Source organism: Sapajus apella, unplaced genomic scaffold (assembly GCF_009761245.1).
Source record: "Sapajus apella isolate SASKATOON/1434 unplaced genomic scaffold, GSC_monkey_1.0 scaffold75, whole genome shotgun sequence".
Classification (NCBI taxonomy): Eukaryota; Metazoa; Chordata; class Mammalia; order Primates; family Cebidae; genus Sapajus; species Sapajus apella.
In genome coordinates, this window is record NW_022437015.1 from 2,918,612 (window position 1) to 2,943,593 (window position 24,982).

General features: G+C 37.6%; 1 pseudogene; it reads left to right on the top strand.

The window, feature by feature from the left end:
- The first annotated feature begins 17,130 nt into the window (after positions 1-17,130).
- LOC116532245 lies at positions 17,131-20,807 on the top strand (annotated as a pseudogene).
- The last annotated feature ends 4,175 nt before the right edge of the window (positions 20,808-24,982 follow it).

The following is a 24,982-nucleotide window of genomic DNA, read 5'->3' on the forward strand; positions in this document are numbered from 1 at the left end:
GTTTACACAGTCAATGTTGAAGCCACCTACCTGAGCCTCATCAATGGTGGGCGCCCCTCCCCCCACCAAGCTTGAATGTCTGGGTTCAAGCTCAGACTGCTGTGCTGGCTGTGAGATTTTCAAGCCAGTTGGTCTTAGCTTGCCAGTCTTCATGGGGTTTGAACCCACCAAATCACCTTACCTGGTTCCCTGACTTCAGCCCTATTTTTCAAGGGAATAGGCAGCTCTGTCTCACTGGCATTCTAGTTGCCACTCAATAAAACAGGCGCCCAATTTTGTGCTGGAAATCCTGGGCACTTGTGTTATAGGTGCCAGAGGGAATCTCGTGGTCTGCAGGTTGTGTAGACCGTGGGTAAAGCGCATTATCTGAGCCAGAGTGCCGGAGTGTTTGGAAAAGTCCCTCGTGGTTTCCCTTGGCTGGGAACCAGAGTTCACTGGCCCCTTGTGCCTCCTAGTGAGGCGGTGCCTCACCCTGCTTCAGTTTGCCCACCTTGGCTTGTTCCCACTCTCTAACCAGTCCCAATGAGATGAACCTGGTACCTCCATTGGAAACGCGGAGATCATTCATCTTCTGGCACACTCTTGGCTGGAAAATGCAGACTGGAGCTGTTGCTATTTGGCCATCTTGGCAAAAGTCTCTCTAATGTCTACTTGTTATTGCTGATTTTGTTTATTGGGGTCTTTTTTTCTTGGTTAAACTAGCTAGCAGTTAGTTAATTTTATTTATTCTTTCAAAAAACCTAACTTTATATTTTGCTGATTTTTCCTATCTATAGTCTCAATTTCATTATTTCTGCACAAATTTTAATTTTTTTCTTTCCATCTACTAATTATGTGGAGTATTTTTGAGTTTCTTAAGGTGCATTTTTAGGTTGTATATTTGTAGTCTTTCTACTTTTTTGATATAGACATTTATTGCTATAAACTTCCCTCTTAGTACTGCTTTTTTGTGTCCCATAGATTTTGGTATGTTGTAATTTTATTTTTATTTGTTTCAAGTGATTTTTAAATTTTCTTTTAAATTTATTTATTGACTCATTGGTTGTTCAAGGCATGTTGTTCAATTTTCATGTGTTCACATAGTATATGAGGTTCTTTTGGTTTTGATTTCTAGCTATATCCCATTGTACTCAGAAGAGATGTTTGATATGAGTTCCACTTTCTTGAATTTGTTGATGTTTTGTTTATGGCCCAAGAAAAGGTCTATTCTGGAGAATGTTTTATGTGCTGATAAAAAGAATGTGTATTCTGTAATAATGTTTGAAATGTTCTGTAAATGTCAGTTTGGCTTATTAGCTGATGTCTATGTATGTCTATAGGTGAAGTATTGTTACTGCAGGCAGTATATAATTACTTCTTACTTCTTTATTCATTTAGCTACTGTGTTTTTTAAATAGGAAAATTGAGTCCATTTTCGTTCAGTGTTATTACTAATAGGTAAGGATTTTTACCACTACAATTTTTTTGTTGTTGTTTATTTTCTGGTTGTTTTGTAACTCCTCTTTCCTTGTTTGTTTCTTACTATTTTCTTTTGTTGCTAAGCATTTTTATCTGGTACTACGTTTTAATTTTAAACACTAATCTGTTATAAGTGTCTTCATTTGGGTTTTTAGGTAGCTTACCCAAAATTTAAGGCTATAACATGCTATTTTAAAAAGATAACTTATATCACAAAGAAAATTACAGAAACAAACATGAAAAAATGTTATGTGTTTTAATTCTATCCTTTCCCACATTTTATTTTTTTAGTTGTCTCAATTTATATATTTTTATATTGCCTATCTCTTAACAGTTTACTGTAGCTATTATTGTTTTTCATAGATTTTTCTTTTGGCTTCATACTAGACTTATGAGCAGATTGCACACCAAAATTACAGTCACTATTTTGGGTTTGCCCATTGTACAGAATTTCACCAGTGAGTTTTATGTTTTCAAATGTTTTCTTTTTTGCACATTAGTGGTTTCTTTTTATTTTATATTGAAGAACTTCCTTTAGCATTTCTTCAAAGATGGGTCTTGTGATGGTGAATTCTCTCAGCTTTTGTTTCCTTGAGAAAAGCTTTATCTTTGCTTTATATTTGAAAGACGGCTTTCCTGGATGCAGTATTTTTGATGGCAGGGTTTTTTTTAGTCATCAGTTTCAAAATGTCATTTCACTCCCTCCTGTTCTGTATGATTTTCATTGAGAAATCTGTTGCCAGATGAATTGGAGCTCTGCTATATTATTTTTGTTTTGTTTTATTTTCTCTTGCTACTTTTAGGAGCCTCTCTTTGACCTTGACTTTTGGGTATTTGATTATTGGGGCACTGTTATTTGAGTCAAGCCTGTTTAGTGTTCTCTGACCTTCACTTACCTGGATATTTATCTTTTTCTTGCATTTGAGGTTTTTTGTTATTATTTTTTTGAATATGCTTTTATTTTTTGCTCTGGCTCAACTCTCCTTGAACACCATTAATTCTTTGATTTAGTCTTTGAAGTAATTTACTGTATCTTGCCAGTAGTCTTCATTACATTTTATTTATTTTTTCTCCTCTGGATGTGTATTTTTAAGTAGCCTGCTTTAAAGCTCACTGATTCTTTCCTCTGCTTCATCTATTCTTTTTTTTGGAGAGCCTGTGTTTTCAGTTTAGTGAATATATTTCTTAGTTTCAGAATTTTTGTTTGATTTTCTTAAATGATTTTAAATTCTTTGTAAAATTTCTCTCACAAATTTATGAATTGCTTCTCTTTATATTTGAAATAGTTAAGTTTTCTTAAAATTGCTAGTTTGAATTCTTGATCAGAGATCTTACATATCACTGCATTGTTAGGATCAATCAGTTGTTACTTTCTTTTTTGATTTGAGATCATGGGTCCCCATTTGCTGTTGTTTCTTGTGTATATATGTCTGTGTATTTGCACTGAGAAATTATTTGTTTCAGTATTCTCTTTTTTTTAATTAGATATATTTTCTTATAAATTTTTTACTGCTAGGTTGCTGCTTCCTTTCAAGCTCCAGGTGGCACTTTAAGCCAAAGTTGATCTTGACCCTAGTGAAAAATTTGAGTGCTGCCCGTCACACAGTTGGAGAGTTCTTAAAGAGGATATCCTGACAGTGTTGAAAGACTGGCTAGAGGTTCATGCTTGAGGATCTGTGGGACATACCTCTGGCAATGCGGTGCTGCTAAAGAGCCACTCTGATTTGGCATCATTTTGAGTTAGCATTCAGACAGCAACTTCCAGGGCTGGGGATAGTTGTTCTGACTACTCCCTTTTTCTTTGCCTGTACTAAGGTATATTTCTCCTTTCAGGCACTTGCAATGCTTTTTATGGATTACGGCAACAACAGGTCTTCTGCCAGGGAACCCAAGATAGCAGGGGAAACTGGTTTTCTACCTCAACCTCACATTTTTAGTGTAGGAATTTTGAATTTGGGGGACATTTTTGCATGGTTGCTGCTATGCAGAATGGGAGAGGGGCATCTCAGATGTGGAAGTTCAATTTTCTTACTACCTGCTCGGAGTTTTCTTTACACCTCTATGTCCCTGCGAACTATCTCATTTTAATATTTGTGTTTCTGGGATAGTCTTGGTAATATGGTTGGATTTGTGTCCCCACCCACATCTCATATTGAATTTTAATCCTTAATGTTGGAGTTGGGCTTTGATGTGAGGTGATTAAATCATGGGGGTAGTTTCTCATGGATGTTTTAACACCGTCCCCTTAGATACTGTTCTCGTAATAGCAAATGAGTTCTCATGTGATCTGATTGTTTAAAGGTGTTTAGCACCTCCCTACACCCTCTCTATTTCTTCTGCTCTGTTCATGTGAAATGCCTTACTCCTCCTTTTTCTTCCACCATGATTAAAAGTTACCTGAGGCCGACACAGAAGTAGATTCTGGCATAGACTCTGTACTGCCTTAATAACCATGAGCCTATTAATTTTTTTTTCATTATAAACTACGCAGTCTACAGTATTTTTATAGTACTGCAAGAATGAACTCATACAGAAAATTGGTACAAAGGAGTGGAGCATTGCTATAAAAATTCCTGAAAATGTGGAAGCAACTTTGGAACTGGTTAATGAGCAGAGGTTGAAAAAGTGTGGAGGGCCCAGAAGATAGTAGAAAGATGAGGGAAAGTTTGAAGCTTCCTAGAGACTCGTTGAATTCTTATGACCAAAATGCTGGTAGTGAATCCTGGCTTTATTGATATGGACAATGAAAGCCAAGCTGAGGAGGTCTCACATGGAAATGAGGTACTTATTCGGAACTGAAGCAAATGTAACTTTTGTTATGTATTAGTAAAGAGGTTGACTGCATTGTGTCCCTACTGTAAGAATCTGAGAAACTTTGAACTTGAGAGTGATAATTTGGGGTTACCGGCAGAAAAAATAATTCTAAGCAGTAAAGCATGTTGAAGATCTCATCTGGCTGCTTCTATCAATTTATGCTCATTTGCATAAGCAAAGACATGACCTGAACCTGAACTTATATTTAAAAAAGAAACTGAGCATTAGCGTTTGGAAAATTCACAGCCTGGCCTGGTAGAAAAGTCTAATTTCTGGGAAGGAATTCAGACGTTTTGCAGAAATTTGAATAAGTAAAAGTAAGCCAAGTACTAATAGCAAAGACAATGGGGAGACCGTCTAGAAGGCATTTTAGAGGACTTTGTGGCAGTCCCTTCCTTCGCAGGCCCAGAGGCTTAGGAGCACAGAATGGATTCATGGACCAATATCAGGGACCCACTGACCTGTGCACTGCATCTCCAGCTCTGGCTAAAAGAAGTTCAGGTATAGCTCAGGCCACAGCATCAGAGAGTGTAAGCTGTAAGATTTGGCAGCATCCATGGGATGTTAAGTCTGTGGGTGCACAGAGTAGAAGAGTTGAGGTTTGGGAGCCTCTGCCTAGATTTTGGAAGATGCATGGAAAAGCTAAAATATCCATTCAGAAGCCTGCAGCAGAAGTGGAGCCATCATGAAGAATCTCTACTAAGGCAGTGTGGAGGGGAAATGTGGAGTTGGTGTCCTTACACAGAGTCCCTACAGAGGCACTATGTAGTTGAACTGTGAGGAGAGAGTCACCATATTCCAGACTCCAGAATGGTATGTCCACTGGCAGCTTGCACCCAGCACCTGCAAAAGCTACAGGCACTCAACATCAGCCCTTCAGACAGCTGTAGGGGAAGAGCCCTGCAAAACCACAGGGGTGGAAATGCCCAAGGCCTTGGGAGCCCACCCCTTGCACAAGTGTGGCCTGGATGTCAGTCATGGAATTAAAGGAGATTATTTTGAAGTTACAAGATTTAATGACTGCTCTGCTGGGTTTCAGACATGTATGGGGCTCATAGCCCCTTTCTTTTGTTAGATTTCACTCTTTTGGAATGGGAATATTTACCCAATGCCTGTGTCCCCATTGTACCGTGGAAATAACTAACTTTTTTGTTGTTTTAGGGGCTTATGGACAAAAAAAGTGGCCTTGTCTCAGATCAGACTTCAGACTCTGTACTTTTGAGTTAATGCTGGAATGAGTTAAGACTTTGGGAGACTGTTGGGAAGGCAAGATTGTATTTTTCCATGTGAAAAGGACATGAGATTTGGAAGGGGCCAGAGAAAAACAATATGATTTGGATCTCTGGTCCACTGAGATTTCATGTTAAATTATAATCCTCAATGTTGGAGACGGGGCCTGGTAGGAGGTGATTGACACATAGGGGTGGCTTCTCAGGGATGATTTAACACAATCCACATGGGTGCTATTCTCATGATAGTGAGTTCTTGTGACATCTGGTTGTTTAAAAGTGTGTAGCACCTTGTTCTCTCTCTTTTCTTCCTGATCCAGCCATGTGAAGGGCCTTGCTCCTTCTTTACCTTCCACTATGATTGAAAGCTTGCTAAAGACTCCCCAGAAGCAGATGCTGCTATGCTTTCTGTACAACCTGCCAAACCAGAAGCCAACTAAACCCCTTTTCTTTGAAAATTACCCTGTCTCAGGTATTTCCTTATAGCAGTGTGAAAATGATCTAATACACTTGGTGATAATTTTGATGCTGTATATTTGTTTTTTATTTTCCTTGGGGAGGAGTGGAGGTGTAATGCCAGATTGCTTCTACCCCACCATTTTGAACCAGAAGTCCTAATATTGCCTTTCTTCTATTATCATTTTCATATTGTATAATTTCTTTGTATGAATTGCCCAGAATAGGCAAATCGATAAGGCCAGAATGTAGATTATTAATTTCTTAGACCTGAAGTTGGATGACTAAGTGACTGACTGCTTATAGATATAGATTTTTGTGGAAAAGGAGAGGAATGCTCTAAACTTAGATTGTGGTGATGATCTTACAACCTTATGAATATACTAAAAAATATTGGCCTGCACATTTCAAATGGGTAAATTTTAATGTGAATTATATTTCAATAAATTTGTTTCTGGAAAATCTTTGTCATATAATTTTAACATTTGATTTATATTGCTTTTGGCAACAGTTGATTATCTTTTCTCATGAAAGTTGTGTATTAGTATTCCAGGGCTACCATAACAATATACCACATATTGGGTGGTTTAAACAGCAGAAATGTATTGTCTCACAGATCTGGTGGTTAGAAGCCCAATATTTTGGCAAGACTAGTGTCTTCTGAAGGCTGTGAGAGAGACTCTTTCATGACTGCCACCTAGCTTCTAGTGGTATAGCACACGTTCTGGCTACTTTTATGGACTGTATTTACAATTACAATTTGGTTTCTTTCTTTCTTTCTTTCTTTCTTTTTCTTTCTTTCTTTCTTTCTTTTTCTTTCTTTCTTTCTTTCTTTCTTTCTTTCTTTCTTTCTTTCTTTCTTTCTTTCTTTCTTTCTTCTTTCCTTTCTTTCTTTCTTTCTTCTTTCTTTCTTTCTTTCTTTCTTTCTTTCTTTCTTTCTTTCTTTCTTTTTTGAGATGGAGTCTCGCTCTTCTACCAGGCTAGAGTGCAGTGGCATGATATTGGCTCACTGCAATCTCCATCTTCTGGGTTCAAGTGATTCCCCTGCCTAACACTCCTGAGTAGCTGGGACTACAGGCATGCACCACCACGACAGGCTAATTTTTTTGTATTTTAGTACAGAGGAGATTTTACCATTTTGGCCAGGATGGTCTCAATCTCCTGACCTTGTGATCTGCCTGCCTCAGCCTCCTCAGCCTCCCAAAGTGCTGGAATTACAGGTGTGAGCAACAGTTTCTGGCCCCACAATTTAGTTTGCTAAACCTTTTCAAAATTATTATGATCTGCTTCATTATGTTTCTGCTTGATATCTTGCTTTAATCATGCTGGTGCCACCTATGGGAATGCAACTAGCACCAATCCAGGGTTATTGGTGTTAGTTGAGGGTAGAGGATATCATTCCTAGCACACAGAAAGCATTTCTACTGGCCTGTATTTCAACCACCAAATTCCAGTAGGCTTCTCATGGTATTTTTACTAATGGCACCAGGTATGGAAAGCACCTATCTGTAACATATTTTTTGACTGAATGAAGGACCAAAAGTTCCAGAGTCTCATTGGTGAAGATTCAAGAATCCATGGACCTTATTCATCTACTACTGCTGAGTAGAGGAGCAAGAATTGGTTGACATGGTTGCCTTCTCTCATTTGGTGCAAGTCCAGAGGATATATTTCTTGTATCTCTTTCTGCCACTTTATGGAAGCCAGGAGCTGCCAGGTCTAAGTGGCTATCTGCCACTGGGTGGAAATCTGTGAGACACTGGGAGCCACTGGTTCCAGAGAAGCCTGCCTGCAATTTGACAAGTGGGTTATGTTTGCCTCCCTTATTGCTGTTGCCAATGCTATGACAGATTGCTTACAGCTGCCAGTGGCCATAGTTAGAGAAAGTGCTGGGTTTGATTATTTTGAATGTCACAGTTAGATTGACTCACTGCTGCTGACTGAAGGATGGATTGTACCCCTTACCACCTGTTCTGCAGGTACTTCTTCTGTTGGCAGATTGGGGTGGATTTGTTACCTCCTCTGAGCTGTCTGGGAAGATCCAGCTGTCTACACTGGTTTACATTTAATTCTAATATACACAAAGAATTTATTTATAAGAAGACTTGTGTTTCTGCACAAAATGGAGTATCAGGGACCAGCTTTATCCTCCTTCCTGAAACAATTTTTCTAGACAAAATATATGAAGCAGCAGTTCAGAAAATGAGGCAGTGAAGAACAGTGATATCTGAGAATCATGATGCAAACAAGATGAGCCTTGTAATTGCCTCAGATTACTTACATGATAGTCTCCAGAACTCAGTGCAGAAAAGGGAAATCTAGCTATAGACCCCCAGAGTTGAAGAAATAAAGCTTAGAGTTGAAGAAAATGACAGCAACTAGAGTCTAAGCTTAAAGGAGAAGAGAGATAACTCATTGGAGAGAGGGGAGAGCATTAACAAAGCGTGCCACTTAAACTTGCAGCAGATTACTGATTAATGCTTAAATGTGAGAAAAGTACCCAAAGAGGAAAAATAAACACGTGAAAGAAGGTGAGGAACAAACACCCAGAACTCACTCATAAGTGGTGCCTCTTCCAATCATTTAGACTAGAAAATTACATCATACATAGGATACTGATAAGGTACTGAGAAGTGTCTTGTTTCAATACTGGGGGATAATTATCTGTAGAGTAAATACTGATCTATGTCTTCATTAAAAAAAATGGAACCAGAAAGACTCAAAAACTATTTCCATATAACTTAATCACATTACAGAGAAAAATCTCAAGAATATAGGAATATAAAAAAGTCTAACATCTAAGACTACTACCAGGATGGTAGAATAGAAAGCCCTGAATTCTCCATCACCCCATTGACACCATTTCAACATAGATGCATGGATTAGGTCTCTTTTAAGAAATCTAGCTAAGAAGCTCCTGCATCCCAGGAGAGTACAAAATCAGCAATATCAAAACTGGTTTAAAAAGAAAAAAAGAAAAGAAAGAAAGAAAGGCAAGGTATCATTTTGCCAAAATCCTCATCTTGGCATAGCACTGTATGAGCAGAAGGAAATTTTCAAATTCCAACTTTCCCCTAAGGAGCAAAGGAGGTAGTTTGCACATCTAACATCCCAATTTCTCTGATTGCTACCTTAGGGACGGGTTTATCTTCCATGCATAGAAAGCTGTTAGTGCTTGCCAAACTATAGTGCCCTGTGGGATACAGAGAACAAAGTAGTAGTTAGAATTAGCATCTGAGAACCCACCACAGCTTGTCTCTTTGGCTCAGTGTAGAGCAAGTGAGTAATAAGCTTCAGCTTTCAGTTTCTCACTCAGAGCTCCAAAATCAGAAACTACCCAAGCGATTGACTCCTGTTCCACTTGTTTCAGAGTGCTGATGAGACCTGGAACACTCTAGATGCCTGGAGACCACCAACAAAAATGGTCGTTTGGATTAGCATGAAAGTTTGAGAAGCTCATATTCTATATATTAAAAATGTTAAGTAAAACTAAAGAAAATTATAAAAACAACCCAATTCACACTTCTAAAGATAAAAACTACAATGAACAAAATGAAAAATACGTTGTATGAAATTAACAGCAGAGTATATATTTCAGAAGAAAAGATAAGTGAAATTGATGAAATACCACTATAAACTATCTGAAATAAAACAGAAAAATATAGTCAAAAAAAAAAATAATAACAAAGCACCAGTAACCTGAAGGACAGCTCCAATAAGGCTATTATGTATGAAACTGGAATTCAAGAAGGAATAGAAAAGGGAAAGGAAAAAAAATTAAGGAATTATGGCCAAAATTTTCTAAATTAGATGAAAATAGATACAAGAAGCTCAATGAACCCTAAGTATGAGGACCATGAAGAACAATATGATTAAGACATGTCTTAATCATATTGTTCAAAACAAGTGAAAAGAAAATCTTCAAATCATCCAGACAAAAAGGCATGTTACAGTAGATTTATAATTGGAAACAATGCAAACAAGAAGATTGTGCATCTCTCTATATTTTTTAAGTTGTGATGGTTAATTTTATATGCTACCTTGGCTGGGCCATGATGCCCAGAAAATTGGTCAAACATTATTCTAGGTGTTTCTGAGGGTGTGATATTAAGATTTAAATTAGTAAACTTTGAGTGAAGAAATTTGTCTTCCATAATGTGCCATACCTCCTCCAATAAACTAAATGCCTTTACAGAACAATGAGTGACATCCCCCAGTGAGAAGAAATTGTGCCAAGAGATTGCCTTTGGACTTAAATTGCAACAGTGACCATTCCCTGGGGTTTCAGCCTGACAAATCCGAGACTTAAACTGCAACATTAGGCCAGGAGCGGTGGCTCATGCCTGTAATTCCAGCACTTTGAAAGGCCAAGGTGGGCAGGTCACAAGGTCAGGAGTTCAAGACCAGCCTGGCCAATATGGTGAAACTCCGTCTCCACTAAAAATACAAAAAAATTAGCTGAGCATGGTGGCACATGCCTGTAATCCCAGCTACTAAGGAGGCTGAGACAGGAGAATTGCTTAAATCTGGGAGGTGGAGGTTGCAGTGAGCTGAAATCAAGCCACTGTACTCAAGTCTAGAGGACAGAGCTCAAAAAAGAAAATAAAATGCATCATTGGTTCTTTTGTGGGACTTTAGCCTGCTATCGTAACCTACATATTTTGGACTTGCCATCCTCCCCAATCATGTAAATCAATTTCCTTTTTTTTTTTTTTTTTTTTTTCAATTTCTTTTAAAATTGTACCTTAAGTTCTGGGATACATGTACAGAAAGTGCAAGTTTGTTACATAGGTATACATGTGCCATGGTGGTTTGCTGCACCTATCAACCGTCATCTACCTTAGGTATTTCTCCTAATGCTATTCCTCCCCTAGCACTCCAACCACTGACAGACCCCGATGTGTGATGTTTCCCTCCCTGTGTCCATGTGTTCTCATTGTTAAACTCCAACTTGTAAGTGACAACACGCAGTGTTTGGTTTTCTATTCCTGTGTTAGTTTGCTGGGAATGATGGTTTCCAGCTTCATCTATGTCTCTGCAAAGGACACGAACTCATCCTTTTTTATGGCTGCATAGCATTCCATGGTGTGTGTGTGCTGCAGTGTCTTTTTCCAGTCCATCATTGATGGGCATCTGGGTTGGTTCCAAGTCTTTGCTATTGTGAATAGTGCTTCAATAAACATACATGTGCATGTGTCTTGATAGTAGAATGATTTATAATCATTTGGGTATATACCCAGTAATGGGATTGCTGGGACAAATGGTATTTCTTGTTCTAGATTCTTGAGGAATCATCACACTGTCTTCTACAATGGTTGAACTAATATACACTTCCAAAAGCAGTGTGAAGGAGTTCCTATTTCTCCACAACCTCTCCAGCATCTGTTATTTCTTGATTTTTTAATGATTGCCATTCTAACTGGAGTGAGATGGTATCTCATGGTGGTTTTCATTTGCACTTCTCTAATGACCAGTGATGATCAGCATTTTTTCATGTTTGTTGGCCACATAAATGTCTTCTTTTGAGATGTGTCTGTTCATACCCTTCCCCCACTTGTTGATGGAGTTGTTCATTATTTTTCTTGTTAATTTGTTTAAGTTCCTTGTAGATTCTGGATATTAGCTCTTTCACAGATGGATAGATTGCAAAAATTTTCTTCTATTCTGTAGGTTGCCTGCTAACTGCGATGATAGTTTTTATTTTCTTTTTGCTCTGCCAAAGCTCTTTAATTTAATCAGATCCCATTTGTCAATTTTGGCTTTTATAGCCATTGCTTTTGTTGTTTTAGTCATAAAGTCTTTGCACATGCCTATGTCCTGAATGGTATTGCTTAGGTTTTCTTGTAGGGTTTTTATGGTTTTAGGTCTTACATTTAAGTCTGTAATTCATCTTGAGTGAATTTTTGTATAAGATCTAAGGAAAAGGTCCTGTTTCAGTTTTCTGCATATGGCTAGCCAGTTTTTTCAACACAATTTATTAAATAGGGAATTCTTTCTTCATTGCTTGTTTTTGTCAAATTTGTCAAAGATCAGATGGTTGTAGATATGTGGTGTTTTTTCTGAGGATGCTGTTCCATTTCATTGGTCTATATATCTGTTGTTGTGCCAGTAGCATGCTGTTTTGGTTACTACAGCCTTGTAGTATAGTTTGAAGTCAGATGTCATGATGCCTCCAGCTTTATTCTTTTTGCTTAAGATTGTCTTGGCTATACAAGCTGTTTTTTGGTTTCACATAAAATTTAAAGTAGTTTTTTTCTAATTTTGTGAAAAAACTCAATGATAGCTTGATGGGGATAGCATTGAATCTATAAATTACTTTAGGTAGTATGGCCATTTATGCAATATTGATTTTTCCCATCCATGAGCATGAAATGTTTTTCCATTTGTTTGTGTTCTCTCTTATTACCTTGAGCAGTAGTTTGTAGTTCTCCTTGAGGAGGTCTTTCACATCCCTTGTAAGTTGCAATCCTAGATGTTTTATTCTCTTTATACCATTTGTGAATGCTAGTTCACTCATGATTTGGCTCTCTGTTTGTCTGTTACTGGTTTATAGGAATGCTTGTGTTTTCTGCACATAGATTTTGTATCCTGAGACATTGCTGAAGTTCCTTATCACCTTAAAGAGTTTTAGAGATGAGATGATGGGTTTTCTAAATATACAATCATGTCATCTGCAAACAGACAATTTGACTACCTCTCATCCTAATTGAATATACTTTATTTCTCTTTCTTGCCTGATTGCCCTGCCCAGAACTTCCAATACTATGTTGAATAGGAGTAGTGAGAGGGCATTTTTGTCTTGTCCTTGTTTTCAAAAAGGATGTTTCTAGCTTTTGCCCATTCAGTATGATATTGGCTGTGAGTTCGTCATAAATAGCTCATATTATTTTGAGATACATTCCATCAATACCTAGTTTATTGACAGTTTTTATCATGAAGGGGTGTTGAATGATATCAAAGAGCTTTTTTACATCTATTGAGATAATCATGTGGTTTTTCTCATTGGTTTTGTTAATGTGATGGATTATGTTTATTGATTTGCATATGTTGAACCAGCTTTGCATTCCAGGTATGAAGCTGAGCTGATAGTGGTGGATAAGCTTTTTGATGTGCTGTTGGATTCAATTTGCCAGTACTTTATTGAGTATTTTTGCATCAATGTACATCAGGGATATTGGCCTGAAATTTTCTGTGTGTGTGTGTGTGTGTGTGTGTGTGTGTGTGTGTGTGTGTCTGCCAAGTTTTGGTATTAGGATGATGCTGACCTAATAAAGCAAGTAATGATAAAGTCCATTTTTTTTCTATTGTTTGGAATAGTTTTAGAAGGAATTGTACCAGCTCTCCTTTATACCCCTGGTAGAAATCGGCTGTGAATCCATCTGGTCCTGGGCTTTTTTTGGTTGGTGGGCTATTAATTACTGCCTCAATTTTAGAACTTGTTATCTGCCTATTCAGGGATTTGACTTCTTCCTGGCTTAATCTTGGAAGGGTGTATGTGTCTAGGAATTTATCCATTCCTTCTAGATTTTCTAGTTTATTTGCATAGATGTGTTTATAATACTTTCTGTGGGATCAGTGGTGATATCCCCTTTATCATTTTTTGGTGTATCTATTTAATTCTTCTCTTTTTCTTCTTTATTAGTCTGGCCAGCAATCTATCTATTTTGTTAATCTTTTTTTTTTCTTTTTTCTTTAAAAACCAGCTCCTGGATTCATTGATTTTTTGAAGGTTTTTTTGTGTCTTTATATTTTTCAGTTCTGCTCTGATCTTAGTTATTTCTTGTCTTCTGCTCATTTTTGAATTTGTTTGCTCTTGCTTCTTCAGTACTTTTAATTGTGATGTTAGGGTGTCGATTTCAGATCTTTCCCGCTTTCTTCTGTGGGCATTTACTGCTATAAATTTTTCTATAAACACTGCTTTAGCGGTGTCCCAGAGATTCTGATACATCGTGTCTTTTGTGTCTTTGTTCTAATTGGTTTCGAATAACTTATTCATTTTTGCCTTAGTTTCATTATTTACCCAGTAGTCATTCAGCAGCTGGTTTTTCAGTTTCCACGAAGTTGTGCAGTTTTGAGTGATTTTTTTAACCTGAGTTCTAATTTGATTGCACTGTGGTCTGAGATACTGTTTGTTATGATTTCTGTTATTTTGTATTTGCTGAGAAGTGTTTTACTTCCATTTATGTGGTCAATTTTAGAATAATTGTGATGTGGTGCTGAGAAGAATGTATATTCTGTTGATTTGGGGTGAAGTGCTCTGAGATGTCTATTAGGTCTACTTGGTCCAGAGCTGAGTTCAAGTTTTGCATATCTTTGTTAATTTTCTGTCTCATTGATCTGTCTAATATTGACAGTGGGGTGTTAAAGTCTCCCACAATTATTGTGTGGGAGTCTACATCTCCTTGTACATCTCTAACTATTTGCTTTATGAATCTGGGTGCTCGTGTATTGGGTGCACATATATTTAGATTAGTTAGCTCTTCTTGTTGCATTGATCCTTTTATCATTATGTAATACCCTTCTTGTCTTCTTTGATCTTTGTTGGTTTAAAGCCTAATTTATCAGAAACTAGGATTGCAACCTCTGCTTTCTTTTTTTTCTTTTTTTTTGGCTTTCTGTTTGCTTGGTAAATCTTCCTCCATCCCTTTATTTTGAGCCTATATGTGTCTTTGCACATGAGATAAGTCTCCTGAATACAACACACCAATGGGTCTTGACTCTTCAATTTCCCAATCTGTGTCTTTTAATTGAGGCATTTAGTCCATTTACATTTAAGGTTAATAATGTTATGTATAAATTAGATCCTGTCATTATGTTGCTAGCTGGTTATTTGGCCCATTAGTTAATGCAGTTTTTTCATATTATCTATGGAATTTACAATTGGTATGTTTTGCTTGGCTGGTACAAGTTTTTCATTTCCATATTTAATGCTTTCTTCAGGAACTCTTGTAAGGCAGGCCTGGTGGTGACAAAATCTCTCAGCATTTGCTTGTGTGTAAAGGATTTTATTTCTCCTTTGCTTATGAAGCTCAGCTTGGCTGGATATGAAATTCTGGGTTTAGAATTCTTGTCTTTAAGAATGTTGAATATTGGCCCCCACTCTCTTCTGACTCGTAGGGTTTCTGGAGAGAGATCCACTGTTATTCTGATGAGCTTCCCTTTGTGGGTAACCCCTTAGCATTTTTTCATTCATTTCAACCTTAGTGAATAGGACAAATATGTGTCTTGGGGTTGCTGTTGTTGAGGAGTATCTTTGTGATGTTCTCTGTATTTTCTGAATTTGAACGTTGGCCTGCCTTGCTAGGTTGAGGAAGTTCTCGTGGGTAATATCCTGAAGAGTGTTTTCCAACGTGGTTCCATTCTCCCTGTCACTTTCAGGTACACCAATCAAATGTAGGTTTGGTCTTTTCACATAGTCCCATATTTCTGGAAGTCTTTGTTCATTCCTTTTCATTATTTTTTCTCTAATCTTATCTTCACACTTTATTTCATTCAGTTGATCTTCAATCACTAATACTATTTTTTCCACTTGATCAATTCAGCTATTGATACTTATGTATGCTTCACAAAGTTCTTGTGCTGTGTTTTTCAGCTCCATCAGGTCATTTATGTTCATCTCTAAACTGGTTATTCTAGTTAGCAATTTGTGTAATCTTTTTTCAAGATTCTTAGCTTCCTTGCATTGAGTCAGAACATGTTCCTTTAATTCAGAGGAGTTTGTTATTACCCACCTTCTGGATACCACTGCTGTCAATTCATCAAACTTATTATCTGTCCGGTTTTGTTACCTTGTTGGTGAGAAGTTGATTCTTTGGAGGAGAAGCAGCATTCTGGTTATGGTAGTTTTCAGCATTTTTGTGCTGATTTTTCCTTATATTCATGGTTTTTTTTTAACCTTTCATGTTTGATATTGGTGACCTTCCAATGGGGTTTCTGTGTGGATGTCCTTTATGTTGATTTCTTTTTGTTAGTTTTCCTTCTAACAGTCAGGCCCCTGTGTAGCAGGTCTGCTGGAGTTTGCTGGAGGTCCACTCCAGACCCTGTTTGCCTGGATATCACCAGTGGAGACTGCAGAACAACAAAGATTACTGCCTGTTTATTTATTTATTTATTTATTTATTTGAAGTTTTATCTTAGAGGGGCACTCACCAGATGCCAGCTGGAGCTCTTTTATTTGAGGTGTCTTTTGACTCCTGCTGGGAGATGTCTCCCAGTCAGGAGGTACAAGTGTTGGGGACCCACTTGAGGAGGTAGTCTCTCTCTTACCAGAGCTTGAACACTGGGCTTGGAGATGTACTGCTCTCTTCAGAGCCAGCAGACAGGGATGTTTAAGTCTGCTGAAGCTTCACCCACAGCCACCCCTTTCTCATGTGCTGTGACCCAGGGAAGTGGGAGTTTTATCTATTAGCTCCTGACTGGGGCTGCTACCTTTCTTTTAGAGATGCCCTGCCCAGAGAGAAGAAACCTGTAGAAGCAGTCTAGCTACAGTAGCTTTGTCAAGCTGTGATGGGCTCCACCCAGCTCTAACTTCTTGGAGGCTTTGTTTACCCTGTGAGGGGAAAACCACCTGCTCAAGCCTCAGTAATGGCAGATACCCTTTCCCCCACCAAGTTTGAGTATCCCAGTTTGACTTCAGACTGCTGTGTTGGCAGCGAGTATTTCAAGCCAGTGGATCTAAGCTAACTGGGCTCTGTGGTGGTGAGATTTACTGAGCTAGACCACTTGCCTCCCTGGCTTCAGCCCGCTTTCCAGGGGAGTGAACGGTTCTCTCTCACTGGCATTCCAGGTGCCATTGAGAAAAAAAAAAAAAAAAAAACCTGCACCTAGCTCGGTGTCTGCCCATATAGCCACCCAGTTATGTGGTTGAAACCCAGGAAACTGGTGGTGTAGGTACTCGAGGGAATCTTCTGGTCTGCAGACTGCAAAGACTGTGGGCAAAGATTAGTATCTGTGCCGTAATGTACAATTTTCCATGGTACAGTTCCTCACAGCTTCTTTTGGCTAGGGGAGGGAGTTCCCTGACCCCTTGTGCTTCCCAGGTGAGGTTACACCCCACCTTGCTTCAGTGAGCTAATTTCTTAATACTAAGTCAATCTCTCTCTCTCTTTTATTCTCTTCTTAGCCCCCTTTTTCTCTCTCCCTCTGTTCCTCCCTTTCTTTTTCTCCCTATTCCCTTGACATCCCCCCCACACCTCTTGGTTCTGTTTTTCTGGAGAACCCTGAGTAATACCAACATCAAAAGAGAAAAAACTCTCAGTCTAGATTGTATACATACCAAAAATATATTTCTCCCCAGAAATGAAAGTGAAATACTGTTTTAAACCTTAAAAGGTAGAATAATTTATCCTCTGCAGATGTATATTACAAAAATGTTAAATGAAGTTCTTCAAGCAGAAGGAAACTGATACCAGGAAAAAGTATATCTACACAAAGAAATGATGAATCTCATAAATGAGCTGATTACCTAAATGTATAAGGTAATTTTAATTAAATCAATTTAAATGTTTATTAACTGTATTTTCTTATTTCTGCCAGAAGATTTAGAGATGAGGAATGAGCATTACCCTAATCTATATAGGAAAAATGTTAGACAATATAGAAATTAATAACTTCTCTTGAACCTATTGGAGAACTGATGTCAAAGTGCAGATATCTAACCTAAAACCTGTAGAGAGGTGTCTGCAGGGAACAAAACAGGATAATTTTCTACTAAAAATACCACTGAATACCATATAAGCTTTAGAAAGGTTAAATATTTTGCTAGAAATATGTGGCCTACTGCTAAACGCTGATTGTGGTCTAACATGAGAAAATAAAGCCTCTTTTCAGGTATAAGTGGGTTTCCATCACTTTATAGGCCTCTTCTCCAGAAACCCTATAGGGAAGTCTGAGGAAGATACTAAGAAAACGCTTTCACTTTTGTCTAGAAGAAAAGAACAATAGCAACTGCTAAAATCCACCCAGACTGATATGTCTTTACTATCTACACTAAAAATAAAGACCTTATCTGCAAGAGAGTACACTGGGAGAATTTCATTGCACCTGTGTAAGGGGAATGAATATCATCATCAAAACTGCCCCCATATTCATCTCAGTAAAAGCTTCTCCATTTGGAGGGGGGAGAATAATACTTGTGAAGAATATACCTTAAATTCAAAGTTCAAAATACTTGCTTAAGATTGAGGTTTTAAAAGAACATCAGAGAATGGCCACATTTCTTTCTTTACCTAATCAGGCTGACAAATTTTGAATAAATATTATAGTGGAGTACAGCTGGAGAAATGGTAAGAGACTGACTCTCTATGGGAAGCAAAACAAAAGAAAGATCCAAAGCCAAGTGGAGAAACAAAAACAAGGTATCACTAGAGGTTTTTGAAATTTCCTATGCCCATGACAACAACAAAATCAAACTCTGATAACCATAGCAACAAATTCCAACTCTGGTAACCATAGCAACCAGAGCAACTAGGCAAATTTCAAACCCACTCCAACTCCTGATTAGATGAACACAAACCCCCACACTAAAGGCCCAGCAGAAGAAAAATCATGCTAACCTTGAAGTATATTTTTAAAATGATCTCATATGTGCTATTTTATAAATGGTCATCTTTCAACAACAGCAAAATTAGGTGGCATGCCAAAAAAAGAGAGATAAATGCAATCTAAAAGGACAAAGAATCTGTCTAAATCAGACTCAGATATCACATGGCTGTTGAAACTACCATTAAAACATTTGAAACAACTGCAATTAACATGTGTAATCACTGATTCTCCAAAGCAGGTAATTTTGCCCACACAGAATATTTGGCAACATCTGCACCCACTTACCATTGCCTTATTGGGAGATGTGTTACTAGCACCTAGTGCATAGAGGCCAAGGATGATGCTAAACATTCTACAAGGCACAAGACAGCATCTTATTTATTTATTCTTACAGTTTTCATTTGTCTGCTGAAAGTACAGATATAATCTTCCTTGTCATCTGCTTTTACTGTTAGAGCATTTAACACAGGAGTTTCCAATTTTGGCATAATTGATATTTTCAGGCAGATAATTCCATCGTAAAAACAAAATGGATATGTTAATATGACTAGTAATCATTTCATGATGCATATGTATAGCAAACCTATACCTTAAGTTTATATAATAAAAAAGAATAATATGGCAGTGCCAGAAATAAAAATCACAATAGGGAAGTCTTGGGGGAGGGTTGTGATTTACATTCAGTGAGTAGCTAGTGGTCCCAGATGCTGCTGGTTTGTGTGTTCTGAGGGAGAGTCTTAGCCACCCGCTGCTGTTAGAGGAGCCCCTCAGGCCAGAGTAAGCATTAATAATGTCTTTCATCTTTGAGTGACTCTACCATGGCTTCAGCATTATGCTCTAGTTTCTAGGTCTCTACAAGAAATAGAGAAAATTAGTATTCTTGTGTTTGGATAATACAGACAAAACCACTATTATTCACATGCTCAAAGATGACAATTTGGGCCAACATGTTCCAACACTACATTTGACATCACAAGAGCTAACAATTGTTAGAATGACTTTTACAACTTTTATTCTATGTGGGCATGAGCAAGCACATCGGCTTGTAAAAATTATCTCCCAGCAATTAATGGTATTTTCCTTCTGGTGGACTGTGTGGATCATTCTTGCCTCATGGAATTCAAATTTGAGCTTAATGCTTTAAATGACTGACAAAACAGTATGCAATGTGCCTCATTTCTTAGGGAACAAAATAGACAGAACAGATAAGCAAAAAAAAAAACTCTGTGAGATATTTGGGCTTTATGGACAAACCATAGGAAAGGGGAATGTGCTCCTGAAGAATTTGAATGGTTGCCCCTTATAAGTGCTTATGTGCAGTGTGCTCAAGAGGCAAGACTATGGCGAGGGTTTCCACTGGCTCTCCAGGTATATTTACTGATATCTGAGCACTGAAAATAAAAGAGTTTTGCTTCTCTGGACTGATCCTATTCATAGTTTCCTCATGAACTTTTTTAATAGAAAAAGGAAAGCTCTCCAACCATGTCAGCTCTTGAGAGGCCATGAGTATCTATCAATTCTCTCATTGCTGATTGATAATATGTGTTCTTCTCTACACTGTTGAAAGGTAATGACACCCTATGTGCTGGTGCAGGTTTGTATCCTGGGACATGGAAGCTGTCAGGATTTGCTGGGTAAAGCTCTGTGCCACCATGGAGCACCTGTAAAGATAAACACATCTCACCATTGTAGTTTATTTCAAAAGGAACTGATTCTATTTTTTTAAAGAAAATGCTCTTAATATAATTGGCATCCCTCATAACTTTTCGAGTTCATAATTTACTTGGTTGAGAGGGTTCTATTATTTTTTAAACTAATGAATAACGTTTAGATACTTCATAAAATTATGAACATATACACATTGGAGGTCAGAGCTCATTTGGGTAGACTTACTGCTGCTGAGTTAGCAGATTAAGGTGAGAAGCTCCCCTGAGGTCACCTGTCTCTATAATTGCCTTGTAGTATGTGGCATTACCTAGTACAAAGAGAACTAGAAAAGTGACAGAGCTCTGGCCTTGCAGTTGCGACAGGTTTCCACTGTCACAAACTAGAGTTATTCATTATCAAGAAATATGTGGCAGATTATTCACAGTGGAGGAGTTGGCCTTGTAGTAGGTTACATTACCTTGTACACAAAGAAGTAGAAAAGAGGCAGAATCTGGCCTTGCAGTTGTGACAGGTTTTCACTGTAGCAAGCTAGAGTCATTCATTATCAAGAAATGTGTAGCAGGCCTTAAACAAAATTCAGCAGCTCTTTATGCTAAAAACTCTCAATAAACTAGGTATCTATGGAACATACCACAAAATAATAAAGGATATTTACGACAAACCCACAGCCAATATCATACTGAACAGGCAAAAACTGGAAGCATTCCCTTTGAAATCTAGCACAAGACAAGAATGCCCTCTCTCACCACTCCTATTCAATATACTATTGGAAGGCCTAGCAAGAGCAATCCGGCAAGAAAAAGAAATAAAGGGTATTCAATTAGAAAAAGAGGAAGTGAAATTGTCCCTATTTGCAGATGACAAGATTGTAGATTTAGAAGACACCATCGTTTCAGCCCAAAATCTCCTGAAACTGATAAGCAACTTCAGCAAAGTCTCAGGATACAAAATCAATGTGCACAAATCACAAACATTCCTATACACCATTAACAGACAAACAGCCAAATCAAAAGCGAAATCCCATTCACAACAACTACAAAAAGAATAAAATACCTCAGAATACAACTAGCAAAGGATGTAAAGGACCTCTTCAAGGAGAACTACAAACCACTGCTCAATGAAATAAGAAAGGACACAAACAGATGGAAAAACATTCCATGCTCATGGTTGAAAAATCAATATCATGAAAATGGCCATGCTCCCCAAAGTAATTTATAAGTTCAATGCTATTCTCATCAAGCTACAAATGACCTTCTTCACAGAACTGGAAAAAACCACTACAAACTTCATAGGAAACCAAAAGAGAGCTCACATAGCAAAAATAATCCTAAGCAAAAAGAAAAAGTTGGACGCATCACACAGCCTGACTTCAAACCATATTAAAAGGCTACAGTAATCAAAACGGCATGGTACTGGTACCAAAACAGAGATAGAGACAAATGGAACAGAACAGAGGCCTCAGAAGCAACACCACACATCTACAACCATCTGATCTTTGACAAACCGGACAAAAACAAGCAATGGGGAAAGCATTCCCTGTTTAATAAATGGTGTTGGGAAAACTGGCTAGCAATGTGCAGAAAGCAGAAACCGGACCCCTTCCTCACATCTTACACTAAAATTAATTTCAGATGGACTAAAGACTTAAACATAAGACCTAACACCATAAAAACCCTAGAAGAAAACCTAGGCAAACCATTCAGGACATAGGCATAGACGAGGACTTCATGGCTAAAACACCAAAAGCAATGGCAACAAAAGCCAAAATAGACAAATGGGATCTAATTAAACTCCAGAGCTTCTGTACACCAAAAGGAACAATCACTAGAGTGAACCAGCAACCAATAGAATGGGAAAAAATTTTTGCAATCTACCCATCTGACAAAGGGCTAATATCCAGAATCTACAAAGAACTAAAACAGATTTACAAGAAAAATACAAACTCATTCAAAAATGGGCAAAGGATATGAACAGACACTTTACAAAAGAAGACAGCTATGAGGCCAAAAAACATATAAAAATGTTCACCATCACTGGTCATTAGAGAAATGCATATCAAAACCACATTGAGATAGCATCTCACGCCAGTTAGAATGGCGATCATTAAAAAATCAGGAGACAACAGATGCTGGAGAGGATGTGGAGAAATAGGAACACTTTTACACTGTTAGTGGGAATGTAAATTAATTCAACCATTGTGGACAACAGTGTGGCAATTCCTCAAGGATCTAGAACTTGCAATACCATTTGGGCCAGCAATCCCATTACTGGGTATATACCCAAAGGATTATAAATCATTCTACTATAAAGACACACGCACACATATGTTCATTGCGGCACTGTTTACAATAGCAAAGACTTGGAAACAACCCAAATGTCCATCGATGATAGACTGGATAAAGAAAATGTGGAACATGTACACCATGGAATACTACACAGCCATAAAAAACGATGAGTTCATGTCCTTCATAAGGACATGGATGAATCTGGAAGCCATCATTCTCAGCAAACTGACACAAGGACAGAAAACCAAACACTGCATGTTCTCACTCATAAGCGGGTGTTGAACAATGAGAACACGTGGACACAGAGAGGGGAGCATCACACACGGTGGTCAGTTGGGGGGGACTAGGGAAAGAACAGGGGGGGGGGGGGTGGGAGTGGGAGGTGGGAGGGATAATGTGAGGAGAAATACCAGATATAGGAGATGGGGGAATGAAGGCAGCAAACCAAGGAAGCTTGCCATGTATGTACCTATACAACAATCCTGCATGATCTGCAAATGAACCCCAGAACCTAAAGTACAATTGAAAAAAAAATGTGTAGCAGATTATTCACTGTAGAGGAGTTCATTATAGAGTGGGTCATTGGTATTATCATTTTTACTCATAGAGTTATAGATTTCAGCTAGTGTTTGCTTTTGTATAATATTTTCATGAAACTTTATTCCTCTATAGCATTTGCTTTTTTATTTTCAGTTATAAAAAGTGGATTTCACCTTATAAAAGATTTTAGAATACCTCTCATGTTGTCACATACTGCAGGTGTGCCTCAGCAACATTTGCACAGATTTTAAGGGAAATTTTTTTATGAATAGAAAGACACAGGACAATGTTAACAGCTTAAGGGCTCTCAATTCTATGAGTTGAGAGTTAAAAATCTGGTATTGTAGCACTTGTTTGGATCTAGAAAATATTAGTTAGTGGGCTTCAAAACTTCCACTTGCAGAGCTTGGTCTCTCCTGGGCTATTCCTGAGCTCTTTTTCTTAGATCTATTCTCTTTGGATATCTATTTTGTCAGTGTTTAAAGACAAGGTTAACCTATGTCGCTTTTTCAGTTTTGTTTGTTTTTGCATGAAATTGCCTTTCTTTCCAGAAATAAGCGGAGGAAAACACTAACCCGAAAACTTTCTGCAGAGATGTTTTCTTGGAAGCAACATCACTTACAGGCAGTAAAGACTCAGTGTAAATGCACCAGCATCCCTACTAGAGTAATGAGAATTAATTTTATAGCATTCCATTTTCTTAGTGCCAAGTATTAAATTGGATTTTTATAATCTTAACCTATATTCTAACCTTATAGTAAAATATAAAAAGATAGTATCTTCTAGGAAAAGATAGGATATAGTAGATAAAAAGCTGGAAATATATCTTTATTCTAATGTGAGGGTAAAGAAAGTAGGATCAGCATGTTACTGGGGTGAAAGAGTAATGTTCTTTAGTTAGAGTTCTCATTCTGAGTCTTCAGTACTGACTTGTTAGGAAAGAATACTTTTTTTCACTACCTGGTGCCAAATGCAGAGGCCCAATCAAGTGTATGCCTGGGAAGTGCATGCATTTCTTTTATTAGCAAGCATAGCTGGGTTAAGAAAAAAAAAATCATTGGTTTGCAAAGGGGTAAAGCCTTAGGTAAACAAATTTAGCTAACAGTAAATGAAGTTGGTGGTTAAATTGCATATTTTTTATTTCCTTTGGTTAAAAATTACCATACTTCTCTATTTAGAGAGATTAGAAGTAGGATTGCTTTAGGGTTAGTTTTCCTTTCTTTTCTTTTCTTCCTTTTTTTTATTTGTCCCTAATCACTTTGTTTCAAGCTGTAAAATTGTGTTATCTACATAGGGCAGCTCTTTGTAAAAGTGGTTTATTCCCTTGGAGAAAGAGGGGATTGAAAATCAGTTAGAGACCATCTGTAATAAGCTAGCTGAAAGAAGCTGCCATGAGGAACTCAGCTCCAAACACAGAATCAGAACTTTGTACAGGAACCCCCATGAATTGAGGCTTTCCATTATGTTTTATTAGAGTGCATATATGTCCTATTTCAGGAAAACTGAAACAATTATTTACAAAAGAAAGTTAGTCTGTAACCCAACCATCTTAAAACAAGTTAAAACAAATAAAACCCCACAATAATAGAAATTAGATTTTTTTGTTGGGCTCATCAGTAGACTCACTACCGCTGAGAAAAAATAAATAATCTTGAAACTGAATCAATAGAAATTACCCAAACTGGAATGCTGAGAGAAAAAAAATGGGAAAATAGTTCGTAACATGAAAGTGTGGTGGGAAGCTGGATAATAACAAATGGTATAATGTACATGTCATTGGAATCCTAGGAGGAGAAGAGAGGCAAAAGAACAGAGAAAATATTTGAAAAAAATAATGGCTGATAATTTTCCAAAGTAACTACCAAATACTACAAATTGAAGAATTTTAAAGAACATCAAGCAGGATAAATGCAATACAAACGAAACAAAAATATCACACATATACACACACACATACACACACACACACACACACACATCCATAGGCAT